The sequence below is a fragment of the Oryctolagus cuniculus genome, chromosome 1 (assembly GCF_964237555.1).
Source record: "Oryctolagus cuniculus chromosome 1, mOryCun1.1, whole genome shotgun sequence".
NCBI lineage: Eukaryota > Metazoa > Chordata > Mammalia > Lagomorpha > Leporidae > Oryctolagus > Oryctolagus cuniculus.
Window position 1 is genome coordinate 188,811,840 of NC_091432.1, and position 18,763 is coordinate 188,830,602.

Here is an 18,763-nt window from a genome sequence, read left to right on the forward strand (position 1 = left end):
TCTCCAGGGTTCTTTGAGTTCGCCATGATAAGAATTGTAACAATACAAGTTGTCAAAACTCCTGAAATTATTACACGAATTTTTATTTTAATTTGCTATAATTTAAAACCTTTATCATCTCCAAGAAGAAAAATAACTCAGTGAAATCACAGAAAATATTGTTTAGGTTTTTAAACTTTGACCATTAAAACATTGTTATCGACTTATTTATGATATGACCTATCTTAGGGGAACACAGGGATGGAAAGAAATCAGATTCTGACTGAATTTAATGTTTAACTCATATGTCATCCTGAAAAAAGCTACAAGAAAAAAATGTTAATTTAATGATAGTACAAGCTGCAAGAAAAGGAACAGTAATTTTGAAATGACAAATCATGCTTTGTAGCTCAAGTTACTGTATCTCATTTGGGAATATATAATTAGAAATTCTTATTTAAATGAGAGCATTAACATGTCCAATGTTATAACATACAACGCCATTTGATTTAATTTTTTTCCTGAGGAAACATATATATTAGTCCCTTTAAACAAGCTATAGGTTTATCAGATGCAGAGGCAATCCCAGACAACTGCTATATTCTGTGTCTCATAGTGTGTAAATGCACAATAACTGACACCATATTTGTGGAACTCCTGAGTACGGTGGAGATCAACAACAGTCACACGCTAAGCCACTGATCATGTTGGGTGATTTACTGAGATCGTCTCCTCCTGGGGAAAAGGAGAGGGCTGGACCAACTGCTTCGCAGGTTTATATTAACTCTGACATTTTATGTGACTTTTTGTTTTCCAGAAGAGTGGTTTTTATACAGTTATTCAGGAGATAAGACAAAAGGAAACTTCCAAATATAACATGTCAAGTCCCATCTTTCCTTTATATTTTTTTGAATTAGAACATAGTATGCTTTCCTTATTTCATAAAAAAGCACTTTGATGACTTTTATATTATGTTACAGTTCTTAAAACATTGAATTTACCTAGACAATGTTTAGTGGATATTAACTGAAAAATGAGTGAATCAATGAATTGATAACAACAGTTAATATTATACTTTGAATTCATGTTGCCTTTATTTTTTTAAAGATTTTATTTATTCTTTCTGAAAATTAGAGTTACAGAGAGAGGAAGAAATACACACACACACACACATACACACACACACACACAGATCTATCCTCTGGTTGACTCCCCAAATTGTGATAATGGCTAGAAATGGGCCAGGTCAAAGCCACAAGCCAGGACTTTCATCCAGGTCTCCCACGTGGATAGCAGGGGCTCAAACACCTTGACTGTCTTTTGCTGCTTTTCCCAGGCCATTATCAGAGACCTGTATTGGAAGTGGAGCATTCAGGACACAAACCAGAGCCCATACAGAATGCCGGCGTTGCAGATGGCATCATTACTGGCTGGACACAATGCAAGGCCCTCATTTGGCTTTTAAACTACCAAATTACTGTTTACTGGGCTCACTGTCCTATTGTTCTCATTAGTAAATTTTTAATGGTGTTTGCTATCTAATCATATTCTTTTACCAGACTTTCTTTGATTCAATGCAATTTATTTTATTTTATTAAAGATTTTATTTATTTATTTGAGAGATAGATTTACAGACAGTGAGAGGAGAAACAGAGAGAAAGGTCTTCCATTCACTGGTTTACTCCCCAAATGACTGCAAGGGCCAGAGCTGAGCTGATCCAAAGCCAGGGGCCAGCAGGTTCTTCCGGGTCTCACATGCAGGTTCAGAGGCCTAAGTAGTTGGGCCGTCTTCTACTGCTTTCCCAGGCCACAGCAGAGAGCTGAATCGGAAGAGGAGCAGCCAGGACTAAAACCAGCGACCATACCGGGTGCCTGTGCCTCAGGCAGTGGATTAACTTACAGTGCCCCAGCGCTGGCCCCCATCAGTGCAATTTAGACAAAAAAAAAAAAAAAAAAAAAATTCAGTGAGTGTTTCCACAGGCCTAACGTGGGTCTAGAGTTAATGAAATATAAAGATGTAGAAAAGAAATTATCTGCCCTCAAGAAGTTTAAAGTCTACCTAAGTAAGTTAGAGAAACTCACAAATATAAGAGACATTAATAAAGCAGAGAGCATCATGGGAATTCACTGGAGGAAGACCATGTGTACACTAGAAAGAAACAGAAAACTTTTCAGAAGAGATTATCAAAGATTGTTCTTTAAGAGTGGGAAAAGTTTTGACAAACACTAACAGAAAGAAGTTTCTATTTTTTTCCTACATATATTTGAAAAGAGCTCAATCTACTCTAGGCTGACTCTTTGATATGCTTTGGCATCTTTGTATTAAAAGTAATAGCTAGGCCGGCGCCGCGGCTCAACAGGCTAATCCTCCGCCTAGTGGCGCCGGCACACCGGATTCTAGTCACGGTCAGGGCGCCGGATTCTGTCCTGGTTGCCCCTCTTCCAGTCCAGCTCTCTGCTGTGGCCCGGGAGTGCAGTGGAGGATGGCCCAAGTGCTTGGGCCCTGCACCCCATGGGAGACCAGGAGAAGCACCTGGCTCCTGGCTTCGGATCAGCACAGTGCACCGGCCGCAGCGCGCTGGCCGCAGTGGCCATTGGAGGTGAACCAACGGGCAAAAGGAAGACCTTTCTCTCTGTCTCTCTCTCTCTCTCACTGTCCACTCTGCCTGTCAAAAAAATAAATAAATAAAAATAAAATAAAAAAAAGTAATAGCTAACCTAAATGTCTTTTCAGATCTTGGGAATTTATAAGTCATTTGGTAAAATTCCTCCTATTGAATTCTCTTACTCACCTCACATGTCAGGTAGCATGGACACAATTATCCCCCTTTTCCAAATAATGAAAAAGGCTCAGGAATTTCCACAGTTTCAGAGTTGGTATGTGCCAGTGCTGTTAATATAGCTATACTTCTATCATATCAACTATCAGGGACTATCTACCTAAGAGCAAAAGGGAGATGTACATGGGGGTTGTGTCGTGTGTATTATGTGCTTGATTTTTATTTTTTATATTTTAAATTTTTTGAAAAGCAGAGAGCAGAAAGGGAGAGATAGAAACACACAGAGATCTTCCATCCACTGGTTCACTCCTCAAATGCCTGCAATGGCCAGAGCGGAGCCAGGCCAAACCCAGGAGCTCAGAACTCAATTCAAAGTCTCTCACATGGGTGACATGGAACCCACTACTTGATCCATCACTTACTGCTTCTCAGGGTAAACACTAGCAGGAGGCTGGTATCAGAAGCAGAGTCAGAACCAAAATCCAGGCATACAAACGGGATATGAGTGTCCCAAACAGCATCTTAACCACTGGGACATATGCCCACCCCAATATTATGTGTTTTAAGCAATATAGTCCCAAAACGATAATCTTCAGTTATCATTACCCTCACTATAATATAGGATTTGCTAGAGAACAAATGTTGTATGTAATACAGTAATTTTGGAAGTGGACTTCAAATCCTACAGATTGATCTTAAACAACTTAAAGGATATCACCGGCAGGGTGGTGATGAAAAATATTTGTGAATGTCTGGGGCAAGTAAATATAAATTAATATGCAGAGTTGCAAAGTACTTTCCGCAGTGGGAATCTTGTTCCATGGTTCACTGAATGGCTCCTAAATTCTTGGACCGAAATCTCTGTGTCCCAAAGAGAGCCAAAAAAATTTTTTTAAAGAGAATAGAAGGAGCTTAGTAGTGGAAGCATATTTGAGAGTAAACCCAGGTCAGGCACTAAAGTTGAAATGTCAGGATGATTTCCACTACTGCAAATGTTAATTTCGTTTTAACCTTGGAGGATAGTGAAGAAGAACAAGGAATGAAAACCCCTTCCATCATTGACCTGTAAAAATCAGGTTTAGCTGAACTGAACAAAGAATGAAGGAGTATTTGTGCAAAGACAGTGGACATTGGGAGCTCCCTTACCACAGTTCTGAAGTTTGCATAACATTTGAGATACCCTAACTGCATGCATTTCTCAGTGCCCCTCATGTTTCTGATTCTAGATAAGATTCTAAGCCGGTCCAAATATCCCCACACTCAAGCCTCCCACTTCAGTCATGAATCCCCACTCCGTCTTTTCTTATAGAAATTATATTTTGACTTCTTGAAACCCATTTTAAGCTTTTTTCCTTTTCTGTCTGGAAAATAACAGACACTGTGACCCTGGCTGTCATCTTGTTTTTCAACTGCCGATGTGACTCTGCCCGATAAGTAGCAACCAATGGCGACTACAGCTATTCCGATTGTAAGGGGGGAGGGTGGAAGGATGTGCAGACAGAGCTCAGATGTGGTTTTGTTGATATTTGTAGCAGGAGGTTAATTAGCATTAGCAGAAGTATCAGCATTTGCTCGGACTTACTCATAAGGTGCTGGCTGCTCTCAGCAGTACAGTACAGAGGAAAACACGTCAAAATAGTTTTTGTTCCTCTTACAGAAAAACCATTTACAAAAACAAACATAAAGTAATTGGATTCTTTTTTGTTTGCTTTCTGTTTCTCCTTTCCAGTTAAGTGTTTGATTTAGCTGCTGCTTCTGCTCCGTCCAACTCCTACATGGTTTGAGCAGTAATAGTGAATTGTAATTTCTTCTTCCTATTTTGATTCCCTCTCTCCCTGATCCCTCTTTCACCCTTGGGTGGATATTTTTCCTTTAGGCAGCAACTTTACTGTGAGTTATTTACTTCCAATTAATAAGAAGTGTATTTTTACTGGTGGTTTATAAGTTTTGAGTGGTGTAGATCCAGGCACCTGTCTATCCTTCTGTTCAATCTAAATCATTTGAAGTTGTTGCCTCGCTCTAATCTTTGCAATATCAGAATCACTATTGTATCCAGTGCTTCAGCCTTCAACCAACCCCAGAAAAGGATTATATTGGCTTGGGTTTGTTTGTAGTTCTTTACATTTGCTCTCTTATAAAGAAGAAAAAAAGCATTGTTCTTTTAAAATAGCATTCCCTTTTATCTGTACACAAGAGAGCTTTGGATCACTTGAAAACTATTCCAGATATTCTCAAAAATAGATATTCAGTGTATAGTAGCTGTAGGATTATTTAATACATAGGAATTCTTATGTTATTTACTCATTTTTGATATTTTATCAAAAGTTTACTGTCAGGGCCAGCGCTGTGGTGTACCAGGTAAAGCCGTCACCCGCAGTGCCATCATCCCATGTGAGCGCCGGTTCTAGTCCCAGCGGCTCCACTTCTGATCCAGCTCTCTGCTATGGCCTGTGAAAGCAGTGGAAGATGGCCCAAGTCCTTAGGCCCCTACACCTGCTTGGGGGACCTGGAAGAAGCTCCTGGATCCTACTTTGGATTGGCACAGCTCCAACCATTGCAACCATCTTGGGGAGTGAACTAGCAGATGGGAGACCTTTCTCTCTCTCTCCCTTTTTCTCTCTCTGCCTCTGCCTGTCTGTAACTATACCTTCAAATAAATAAATCTTTTTAAAAAGTTTACTGTAATAATGTAATAAAATGTTAAGCAGTAATGAAAAATCAATAATCATAATGTGAATTACAATATCTCTGTGTAAAACTACCATTATTAAATTTCTGATGAGTTTTTTTCAATTCCCTTGTTCTTTGGTTTAATGAAAGAAACATGAAATGGATTGCAGGAATATTAAAAAACTTTTTTTGTTGCTAAATTCTGGGGGCTGGTGCTGTGGCCCAGCAGGTTAAAGCCCTAGCCTGTGGCACAGGCATCCCATGTGGGCACCGGTTTGAGACCCAGCTGCTCCTCTTCCAATCCAGCTCTCTGCTATGGCCTGGGAAAGCAGTAGAAGATGACCCAAGTCCTTGGGCCCCTGCATGCATATGGGAGATCTGGAAGAGGCTCCCAGCTCCTGGCTTTGGATTAGTTCAGCTCTGGCCATTGCAGTCATTTGGGGAGTGAACCAGCAAATGGAAGACCGATCTCTCCCTGGTTCTACTTCTTTCTGTAACTCTGTCTTTAAAATAAACAAAATAAATATTAAAAAAATTCTGACCACACATGAAAAGATCCGATGCCAGCATTGCGGCTCAACAGGGTAATCCACCCCCTCAATGCCATCATCCCATATTGGAGAGTCTAAGTTCTGCTTGCTCCATTTCCAATCCAGCTCCCCATTAATATGATTCAAGTACTCGGGCCTCTGCGACTCATAAGGGTGATCCAGATGGAGTTCCTAGCTCCTGGCTTAGCTTGGCCCAATCTAAGTCATTGTAGCCATTTGGGAAGTGAACCAGTGGATGGAAGGTATTTTTCTCTCTGTCTCTCCCTCTCTCTCTGTTGCTCTGCCTTTCAAATAAATAAATAAAAAATTTTTAAAGACTATTTTTGAGCAAAATTTATCCCATAGTCACAAAGGAATTGGGGTCCATTGTGCCACATTGTTTTATTCAAAAACATAAAAGGAAAGCAAGAGTAACATAATTGCCATTTAGATTTGCCAAATCAGATTCTATCTAGTTATATCAATCAAGACATTAGCTGTGGCTTATTCATACAAATGGTTCTATGTAAGATTCAAAGATTTGAGTATTTCTTAGTCTAAGCATCATTGCTCACAGGATAGACAAGTTGGAAATTCTTAAGAAATAATTTACCCAACTCTGTTATACAGAAGATGATACTGTGATCCACAAGCCTAAGTGATAGAAACAAAACAAGTGGCAACTTGGGGACTAGGGATGGGAATGAAAGCTAAATCCCTGACCCTTCATTCAGCAATTTTTCCCTTAAATCTGCAATGCCAAGGAAACAATACCTTGGAAATCAGGATAAAGAAATTGTTGGTTCTAATGGACTTTTTCTTTTTAAAAGTTCATAGAAAGTATAGCCTATAATCTGTGAACTGACGAATTGGATGTGTTAAAATTGAAAAGATGTTTAAGATTTTATTCACGGATATGTGTGCTCAAACTGCATTTCATATTTCAAAAGAATATTCATATCTTGAATTCCCATGCTTGATGAAAGTCTCTTTTCTAACTATTCTCAGTGATCCTGACCATTTAAGCAAAATGGAGATTGGATATAGATGTGTGGATAAGGATTATGTATCTACATTTTCCTTGTCTTATCAATGGAGACATTTTGTTTTGTTTCTCGTTTCGTTGTGGAGTTTCTCTGTTTGTCTTTTGCTATTCTTTAATGATCAGGATAGGTTATTGTGTCTCACTAATAGAGAGATTGATGGATGGATAGATAGATGATTGATAGAGGAATAGATAGACAGACAGACAGACAGACATATATTTTTAAATTACCTCAGTAGTCTTCAGTGAATTAATATGCAAAGTTGATTACGGGATGCTTGATATTTGAACACTGAATTATCACATGCGATGTGAGAAGATTCCCAGCTTGTGAAGCAGATAGACTGAATGTGTATGTGATTGCATAAGTGGTGTGTGTGTGTGTGTATGTGTGTGTAAGAGATAGATGAGTACTCAGTTACCAGGAAATAAGTATGTGAAGAGAAGTAATATTGGTGTTCGAGGAAGCAATCAAAGTCTGGGTAACAAATGCAAGAATTTAAAAGTGGATTAATCTAAGTTAAGAATCCGTATTCTTGAAATATGATGATTTTGAGTAATAATAAAATATTTAATATTTTAAGCACTTTCATTGTGCTAATATTCTAAGATTTTTAAATAACCCATCTCAATTAGTTCTCATGTATTTTGTATATGTGCCAAAAAAATATTTATTCCAAGGAGGAAAAAGTAGCTGTAGCAAAATACAGTAATTTTACCAAGGTCACTCAACAAGAATGTAGTTGGCAGAAGCTGAAAGTCAGTTCAGGAATGTCTAGATCAAAAATTGGAAATTCTTAGCCATTATATTACTGTCTCTGATGATCAATGGCCTCAAATCCTTGCTGGTATCCAAGACAAGCATGTGTATGACTCATGGATAATTTGGGCTAGCGTGAAGAACCAAAGACCTGGCAACAAACAAAGCAAAAAAGCAATTGAAATTGTTCTATGACTCTACCATTTAAAATATTCATTATACAGGAAATCTTTGATCCTTTTGAAAGACAAGCATCTTCTTCAAATTCCCTCAAATGCTAGAAAGTCAATGCTAGAAATACTGCTCCCCCACTGCTTTTAGTATATTCTTTCTCATCATAATGCCACCCTCCAAATACTCAGCACATGGTAAATGAGGGAAAATTTCATATGAAAATGTGGCAAGAATGCTGAGGAAGTGATTAGGAGCAGATGGATATTTTATAACCACAAAAATGTTCTAAGACAAAATGAGTGCTCAGAAGTGGTTTGGAGGAATTAGTTAACATCCTATTCAAATATAAAGATATGTATGTAAAAATCATCTATCTCCAGGTCTAATTTCACTTGTGCGTCACTAGTAATAATATTACAGAATATTTTTGAAAATGGGCAAGTACAACTATTTCTTCTTTCTAATACTCATGTCACAATATATTCTATATATGTCACCTCTCATTTTCCAATATTATTTATCAATCTTACCAGTTTCTAATATTTGGAATGAGAATAATTTATTGATAATTCCTTAGAGATTGGACATATAATTTTGGAATAATCAGTGGATTCTTATTATTGAACAGTTACCTAATGTTAAGTATTCCATAATAGCTCTATGTACAATAATCAATCATCATAGCCATATATGAGAAAGAAAATGCTATTATACATATGTGACATATACAAAGACTGAGCCATAGAGATGTAAAAGAATTTGCTCAAGGACAAACAAGAGAATGTGTTTTAGCCTGTAGGTTAAGACAAATATGTCCCATATAAGATTACCTGACTTCAATTCACATCTGTGTCTCCTGACTCCAGCTTCCTGAGAATGAGGAACCAGGGAGGCAGTGATATTGGCTCAAGTCATTGGGCTCCTGTAGTTAATTTGGGAGACCTAGATTGTATTCTTAGCTCCTGAATTCAGCTCTGTTCTAGTCCTAGGTGGTGTGGGCATTTGGGGAATAAAACAGCAGATGGGAACTTGTGTGTGTATATGTGTGTGTGTGCTCTTAAATAAATAAATAAGTAAATTTTTAAAAATCAAAACAAAAAGTAAGTAGTAGATTGGGACAAAATCTTTATAATCATGAAATAGAACTGCAATTCCACTGAACAAGAACGATTGCAAATAGTAATAATGTCCTTTTTGAATGTGATATGGTGTTTGATATTAGGATAAAGAAAGCAGTATTTGGTATATGCAATCAAATATAACTCCATGTAAAGCTTAGACATATAATTATTGTCCATTCTGCATGCAGTCTTTGTCAGAGTTGCTGATTCAGAGGGCAATGAACTCTTCTCTCTCTGGCTTGTAGTGAAGTCACCTTGTGCAAGCATCTCAGCAAATGATAATCATCTGTGGGACAGGATACAGCACGGGAAAGAAGTCAGATGAGGGGAAAACTACTGATAACTTTCTCTTTGTCATAACCAGCTTCTCTATGTAGAAGCTAGTATGACAACAGATATTTTTCTCCCTGGTAAGAATCAGTGTATTGGTATACCAACATCTTGGAACACTCATTTTGCTACTGGAGAGGGGAGCTACTGGAGAAGGAAGAAGTTAGCAACCAATATTTTTCTTTTATATCCTTTTAAGAGGGCTCATATCAGGGACCGCATTGTGGCATGGTGTGTGAAGCCACTGTCCGCAGCACTGGCATCCCACATGGGCATTGGTTCAAGTCCCTGTTGCTCCACTTCCGATTCAGCTCCCTGCAAGTGAGCCTGGGAAAGCAGTGAAGGATGGCCCAAGTTTGTGGGCCTCTGCACCCATGTGGGAGACCTGGAAGAAACTTCTGGCTCCTGATTTGACCTTGTCCCAGACTCAGCTGTTTTGACCACTTGGGGAGTGAACCAACAGAGGAAAATTATCTCTTTATCTCTCTCCCCCTATAACTCTCTAACTCTGCATTTCAAATAAATATTTTTAAAAAGAAAGCTAACATATATGAAAGTGTACACTGCAAACATTTTTTTTCAGTTTCCTAAAATTTAATCTTAAAATACTACTGTCTTCAGATACTTATCCTTTAATTAATTTCCTTTGGTAAGTATGCTGTTTTACCACATGTTGTTCAATTTCAAATTGTTTTGAATCTGGAGTTTAGTTGCAATTCTCCTAGCAAGAATTTCTTCAGTATAAGTTAAATCAAATAAAATCCATTCCCTAAACTTTTCTTTTAAAGAAGAATCTAAGTAAAAATATATCTGGATTGTAAGTTCTCAGTGTTGATTGGAAGATAGTACATTTATTCAGCAAACAAGAGTCAGAGTATTGTGTAGATTTCCCACAGTGTATTGTGAGATGGTGCATAAGGGAATACTGGGCTTATCTCTTTTCCAGACGAACTGTCTGATATTCTCCCACTCCCCTATTCGCCCAACAAAACAATCTTTAAGAGTTTGTACATTTGGTTCCAAAGGTGTTGAGAGTTTGAGGAATGCCCATTCTTCTAAGAGCAAACATGTTTTGTCTAGTGTGTATTAGGCATGGGCAAGGTCCAAGATGTTCAGTCTTGAGTATGATGGTAAGGATATGATGGTGGTAAGGTGGTGGTAAGGAAGGATCAGATATACAATTGACCTTGGAAGATATAAAACAAAAGTAATTCCCTGAGTGACTGTGACCTGATTTTAACTACTTAACGTATCTTGTAGTAGCTGTGTGACCTTGAAAAGGACAAAATTTCTGTAAGTCCCAGGCCGACATCTGTAGCAAGAAATCATACAATCATACATTCCTCCTTTGCCAAATCTTTATTGGGGTTGAATGAGGTATGGTAAAGTACCAGCCACATTGAAATGATTTAATACGTATTAGTTCTCTCCTCAATTATTTCTCCAGCCATGTATAAGAGTGAACTAAAAAAATAAAGTAAATTTAGGAAGGATACACAAATTATGGAGTGGTCCTAAGAGATTAATAAATTTTTTTTTATTTGAAAGGCAGAGTAACAGAGAGTGAGGGGGTGATCTTGCATCCACTGGTTCGCTCCCTAAATGGCCGCAACAGCCAGAGCTGGGCCAGGCTGAAGCCAGGAACCAGGAGCTTCATCCAGATTCCATACATATGTGCAAGGGCGCAAGACTTGGGCTGTTTTTCACTATTTTCCTAGGTGCATTAGCAAGGAGCTGAATCAGAAATGGAGCAGCCAGGACTCAAGCCAGCGTCTATGTGATATGCCACAATTGAAGGTGGTGGTTTAATACACTATGCCACAGTGCCGGCCCCAATGAATAAGATCTTTAGAGAAATTCTGAAATGACCCTCTGATGAGATAATCTCACTATGTGAAGTTTTCTTAGATAGGCCTATCTTTATCTCAGCCTCAACTCTTTACTCTTTAACATACTCACTGGGAAACATAAAATCAGACATTATTCCATTTGTTTTAAATTTATTTTCCCAAGTCCAATACAACTGATCTGTTCTCAGGATCCTTTACTCTTTCTTTGAATTAATAGACTTTCTCTTTGAGAAATATATTACTAATTCCATTTATTGTGACACAACTACATGCCAAGGACTTTGGCCTTATCGTGGTAGCACTTTGAACTGGATACTAGAATTATATTTATTTTATATGAATAGAAACAGAATTATAGAGGAGAAATAATTTGTTATAAATCACCAGTTTATTATGCAGGAGTGAATTAAGGTTTGTCTGCTACAGCAGCTATGCTGTTAGCAAATTCACCAAGAAATAGAGGACAAGAGCCCTTGCTTCTTCACTTCAAACACTCTTGAAATAATGTTGTTTGGCTGATACTCTCCTAAGCTGGCTGATCCTATGGGAGCAATTATGCAATGATCACTTGGGCTTCAGGGAAATGCTGAAGTTGGACTCTGTAAATCTGTAACTCCTAAGAAAATAATTGCAAATATGACCATGGTTAAAACAGCTTTTCATTTCCATGAAATACATGAGACTGTATGCAATAAATAAAGGCTAATTTTTCTGCCTGAAAACATAAATTCATATAAATGTGATCAGATTTAATTATGTCTGTAAGAAAGTCAGTAATTTCTTTTTTTTTAATTTTTTATTTAGTAAATATACATTTTCAAAGTACAGTTAATGGATTACAATGGCTTCCCCCCACTCATAATTTCCCTCCCACTCACACCCCTCCCATCTCTCGCTTCCTCTCCCATTCCATTCACATCAAGATTCATTTTCAATTATCTTTATATACAGAAGATCAATTCAATATATATTAAGTAAAGATTTCATCAGTTTGCACCCACACAGAAACACAAAGTGTAAAATACTGTTTCAGTACTAGTTACAGCATTACTTCACATTGGACAACACACTAAGGACAGATCCCACATGAGAAGTAGGTACAGAGTGACTCCTGTTGTTGACTTAACAATTTGACACTCTTGTTTATGCTGTCAGTAATCTCCCTAGGCTCTAGTCATGAGTTGCCAAGGCTATGGAAGCCTTATGGTTTTGCCGACTTCTATCTTATTCAGACAGGGTCATAGTCAAAGTGAAGTTCTCTCCTCCCTTCAGAGAAAGGTTCCTCCTTCTTTGATGGCCCCATTCTTTCCACTGGGATCTCACTCGCAGAGATCTTCCATTTAGGTCTTCCTTTTTTTTTTTTTTTTTTCAGGGTGTCTTGGCTTTGCATGCCTAAAATACTCTCATGGGCCTTCAGCCATATCTGAATGCCTTAAGGGCTGATTCTGAGGCCAGAGTGCTATTTAGGACATCTGCCATTCTATGAGTCTACTGTGTATCCCGCTTCCCATGATGGATCGTTCTCTCACTTTTTGATTCTATCAGCTAGTATTAGCAGACACTAGACTTGTTTGTGTGATCCCTTTGACTCTTAGACCTATCAGTGTGATCAGTTGTGAACTGAAATTGATCACTTGGACTAGTGAGATGGGATTGGTACATGCCACCTTGAAGGGATTGTATTGGGATCCCCTGGCACGATTCTAACTCCACCATTTGGGGCAAGTCCTATTGAGCATTCCCAAAATGTACATCTCCTCCCTCTCTTATTCCCACTCTTATATTATCAGGGATCATTTTCCAGTTAAAATTTAAGCACCTAAGAATAATTGTGTGTTAATCACAGAGTTCAACCAATAGTACTAGAACAAAACAAACAGAAAATACTAAAATGTATAAAGTATTACACTGTACATCAACAGTCAGGACAAGAGCTGATCAAGTCACTGTTTCTCATAGTGTCCATTTCAATTCAACAGGTTTCCTCTGGTGCTCAGTTAGTTGTCGCCGATCAGGGATAACATATGATATTTGTCTCAATTATCAAACAGATTGTCATGGTATCTCAGTGCTGGTATTCAAGTAACCTTTGTGTAGTCACCTAATGCTATGTCACAAAGCTTGCATCATTCACACTTCACTTCATCACACAGGAATCTCATCACAAAAAATAAAAGTGAGAATAGAACAACAAACATTTTGAGACAGAATGAGAAAAGATAGAGCACGTAGCTTTCATTACAATATCGTGTCATAATTATTATACTTTATAATTACAGTTGTTAATCCACTATTGGCCCTAATGTATAAATTAAACTTTAATATAAGCATGCATGTATATAAAAATTTATATATATAAATTATATATATAAATATATTTATTTATATATATATAATTTATATATATAAATTTATAAATATATATTTATATATATATATTTTATATATATAATATATATATAATTTTATATATATAAATTTTTATATATATATTTTTATATATATATATATATATATAAGGGGTTTGGTACTATCTGTGGTTTGTGGTTTCTGGCTTATATTGTCATTTGAGAACTTATCCCCTTTGGATATTAAGAGTGGAATAGTTTGAAATTGCTAGAGTTAATATTTCTTTTTCAAATAAGTTCTTTGTTTCCTTTTTTAGTTTTTGTGATTTATAGTTTTGCTTGATGTAGAGTTGATTTTGGTATAGAGTTACTTTGGTATACAAAAATAGCTGTTTGTGAGTTCTCAAAAATTTTATTCTGAAGTCACTAATTTCTGCAGTAAGAATATATAAGGAAAAAAACAGGTTTTTCTCATACATTGCTGATATCTGTGGTAAGAACAGATAGGAAAAACCACTATATATATATATATATATATATATATTTATATATATATATTTCACTGATTATTTGAACTGTGTATGTGTCAATATGCACAAATAGAACAAAATTCACCAATCACATTACTTGACTTTCAAAGCATTTTGGTAAATATTATACAAATTAAATGACTAGTTAACAATTGAGCATTAATATTTGCTTCTCTCAGATTTTTTTACTTAGTTCATAACATTGGATAATTTTCATTGTCTAATCATACATTTAAGAAGTTATTTTGAATTCTATCCACAGTGTGAAATTTGATTCCCATTTTAGTTAATATTGTTTTTCCCATATAAGTTTAGAGTATTTTAAAAAGTGCAATATGCTCAGAAAACGTTTCATGGATACCCTGTATATAGATAGCTCTTCAGGCTTGACTTTTAAAGTTAACATCAGCTCATTAGTGTGCAAAAGCTCTGCATCTCATTGGAACACAGTAAGCCCACTGTAATGATCCAATGTCTTAATATGTTTTAAAACAAAAAACAAAACACTGTTTTAGGAATCTCATAACTGGGTTCTAGTCTTCGCTTTACTACTTGGTCACAAGGTTTTAGTTCATTGGTAATTTGACCAGGATGGATGTAGTTTTCAAATATTCTTTAACAGTTACAAAAATTTTCCAAACAGATTAAATGGGTAAAATGAAAGTGACTTGACTGAAACTGAAGGGGAGAGCTGGAGGTCAGAAGTTGCCTCATGTATGTCCATCTCCTCGTCTATTCCTCACCCCTTCAAAAGCAGCCCCCACAACAACTCCATGGAATAGCTTGAAAATACTGAAATGAATGATCTTTGAAGTTTCTTCCATATTTAGTATTTTATTATAAACTGTGATGACTACATTTATATTGTAATTTTTTTCTTATTTTTATTTTTGTTACACATTTTGCTTTGAATAGAGTGTGTTATACTTCATTAGAAGAGAGAAAGCTACCCCTTTATCTGTGATCAATTAAATGATCAGAAAAAAACTATCTAAATTCATTGCTTGAAGTCATTGGGGACATTTTGGCTGGCAGATAGAATATCTAAACTGTCAATTCAGTAGAGTAAAATGGCTCTGAATTCCAATGTTTTATATTGTGTATGTAAATATTTGAGAGGCCAATTTAAATGCAGAATTAGTTCTGATTATTTCTTTTCCTGGTGGGGAGAAAAGAGCATAGAGGTGAATGTTCATTCCGTTAAATTAGTGGCAGCTGATATAAAATTTAAGATACCTTTGAAATGTAGAAAATGTTCAATCTCTAGACCATCTGCAGCAAATTTACAGCTAGTACTCCTGCATCCCTAGAAACAGTTTTATGCCACAAACTAGGAATTTCTCCAAAGTTACAATTACATGATGCAAAACAGGTAATTTTCACCCCAATCTCGTGTTTTCATTCCAGGTCTTAGTTAATGCTGTCTTGATGGCTGCTGTTTGATGAATCAGCTTTCCTGTTAACTAGAGGTGCAGGGCCATCATCTAATGAAAACACTCCGTATTTTATGACTCCCAGGGCTGCCGTTCTGCATATTAAAATAGAATTTCAATCTCACTGTTAGAAATAAAATCAAACCTAGCATCTGTGGTTTGAACAGAACTGAGAAAAATGTTACTCATTTCATCTTAACAATATTTTTCATGTTAGACAGTATAAAAAAAGAGGCCCGGGATATAATTTTAAAATGCCTATAAATTAGAAATGAATTGGTAGAATCAGCACAATAGTTCAGTGCAAAGGTTACTTAGTTATATCAACAAATTTGCTGAAGTTTTCTGTTCTAGTTATCAGTTTATTAGAATACTGGTAAATCCTGCTGTTTCTCAAGCATTCCTGGTAGCAATGACTTCCATTCATTTTGCTGCAAGGTTTGAGCCTCTCTGACCACCCTCTAAATTTTCTTTTCTGTCTAGGAGTGATTGCACATTCGCATTTAAGAATAAGGAGAAATCGCTTCATAGCTCAGACTAAAAGTCAGAGCAACAGGTTATTGAAAGAAGTGCACCTGCTCAGTCACGTGGTTTCACCAATCATGCTCATAGCAGACATGAAACAGTAAACTTCTCATGGATCAATTAACAAACTACCAGTAAAGGAGTAATATGTACTGTGCTCAGCATTTGTCCATGCAATTTTTTTACCCCTAAACATTTTTCTCCCTGACTCTCTCCACCCACCCCTTTTTCTCATCAAACCTAGCATCTGTGGTTTGAACAGAACTGACAAAAATGCTGCTCATTTACTCATAACAATACTTTTCATGTTAGAAAGTATAAAAAAGGCCAGGATATGACTTTAAAATACTCATAAATCAGAAATAAATTGGTAGAAGTAAGCACAAGAGTTCAGTATGAGGGTCAGTTCATTATACAGACAAATTTGTTGAGTTTTATGTTCTAGATACAAGTTTACCAACATATTCACAAATTGAACTTCCTGCTCTCCTTCAAGTATTATTGGTGGCAAAGACTTCCATTCTTTATACTGCAATATTTGAGCCTCTCTGACCAGACATACAGACACACACACACACACATCATACACACACACAAAGATATACTGACAGTGTATTTCACTTATGAAAGAGTTTTTAAGGTTATGCCTTTATGTCTAAATTTTATGTATAAGGGTGGATACTGCAGCCCGTTAAGCCACTGCTTGGGGCACCAGGCCCATTGGAATCCTGGATGTTCCACTTCTGATCCACCTTCCTGCTAATGAATCCTGGGAAGCAACAAATAATGGCTTAAGTCATGGACCTCTGTTGACCACGGAGGAGACTTGGATGGAGTTCTGAGCTCTTAGGTTCAGCAGGCATCTGGGGTTTGAGCAAGCAAATGGAAAATCAATTCTCTCTCTCATTCTGACTTTCAAGTATATGAAAATTAATGAAATTTAAAAATTTGTTTCAAAAGACTAGTACAATACCAACCCATGGGGACTTCCAAAAGTTTACAGAAAAATGGAATTAAAAGATTGTTTATTTTAGGGGTTAACATTTGGTATGGTGATTTTTATGCAGCTTGGAATACTCACATCCCATATCAGACTGCCAGAGTTCAAGTCCAATCTCAGCTTTCAATTCCTGCACTCTTGCTAATGTGCACTCTGGAAGACAATAAGTGACAGTTCAAGTCATTGGTTTTCCTGGCTCATGGCTTGGGCCTGGTCCAGCATTGGCTGTTGGCAGACACATAGGGAATAAACCAACAGATGGGAGTTTTCTCTCTCTCTTTCCCTCACCTCACTTTTAAAAATAAATAAAATTAAATTAAGAAAAAATAAAATAATTTTAAGAAGTTTATTTTACTGCAAAAAATTTTTGAAATTTATGCATAGTGTTTTTGATAATATACTTTTTCCATTAGATTTTTGAAGATCCCATGTAGAAATACAATAACCACTATTAATTAAACATACACCATATCTCAAGTATCACACTAATTCTGTGCTGCGTCTTTATCTTGTTCAATCATCCCAACAACTCACAAAGTAATAGCCTCCATTTTGCAAATATAACTTAATTCCAAATACTTAGTAATTTATGCCAGGTCATAAAGCTAATAAGTATTGAAATGAAGATTTAAACTGTGGCATTTTTTTTTTTTTGCAATTTACAAAGCCTATTCTCATAAGCTTTAAATCATCTTGCTTTATATAGCTTGTCGTATAAACATAGATGACTGTTACATCCAGAATTTAGATCTCCAGTCTTATGAAAGAAAATACCACAAATTCAAGTGGAAAGAAATGGCTCAATGTTCTATACTTGTTCTCATTCTCATTCTCTTTCTTCTCCTGTTGATTTTTCATCACCCTTCACCTTCTTACTCTTTCCTTCATATTTCCCTCATCAAAAGAGCCCTCATCACCTTTGACAGAATAATCTTCATTGTATTTAACTTTACAAAGTTAATTAATAAAAACACTTTACATATATTAGCATGTAATTATCAAACATTCTATGCACTATGGACTATTGTTATTCTATTTTGGAGATACAAAAGCTGAACTTGGAAAAAGTAAAGTTTCTCCTATAAAATCATACTCTCAAGATGATTATAAAATTAAAATAGATAGAACTGGGAAGTAAAGGAGAAAATGTTTATCAGTATTAAAAAAAAAAGAGCAACGAGTTTATAAAATTTCAGCTCAATTCATCTCTTTTACAAATCAAAGAGCACCCAGGAGAGTCTTGCAACCTCTTCAACATTAAACACCTGTTTCAGAGGCAGAGCATACATTATTTGATTCTGGAGTTTTGTCAGGAGATTTAGATGGTTTACTGTATTAAGTTTTGACCTCAAACACTCTTATAATTTAATCAGATGTTTTTAGATGCAATATTCTAACATGATACAACCTGAACCACATGCTGTCAGATCCCCTTGAATGTAACCCATCTTTCGGGGTTCCTCTGACTTTTTTGTGTTGCCCCAAAGTCTTTGAAGGGTCCAGGTTTTGACATTATCACCTCTTCATCTCCTCAAATGATGTACCTTCTTATAGGGATCATTATAAATATATTGTGCCCACTTGAATAATTCAGGAAAAGCTCCCCATGTCAAGATCCTTAACTTAACCATATCTACAATTTTTTTTTTTTGCAATATAAAGCGATCTGTGCATGTTCTGGGGATTAA

The 18,763-nt window shown here is 36.4% G+C and overlaps 1 long non-coding RNA gene across 3 annotated transcripts in view; it reads right to left on the bottom strand.

Moving 5' to 3' along the window:
- LOC127490927 (uncharacterized) overlaps window positions 1-18,763 on the bottom strand; it is a 126,322-nt gene that overhangs the window by 41,731 nt on the left and 65,828 nt on the right. The window contains exons 2-3 of one of the 3 annotated variants that reach the window (XR_007919292.2): window positions 17,157-17,228; window positions 8,353-9,345 (exon numbers count right to left, since the gene is read on the bottom strand). This is a non-coding gene — a long non-coding RNA (uncharacterized lncRNA). Of the gene's footprint in view, window positions 1-8,352; window positions 9,346-14,303; window positions 16,939-17,156; window positions 17,229-18,763 lie in introns of those variants that run through there. The other 2 variants (XR_007919294.2, XR_007919293.2) reach the window with 2 other exon arrangements.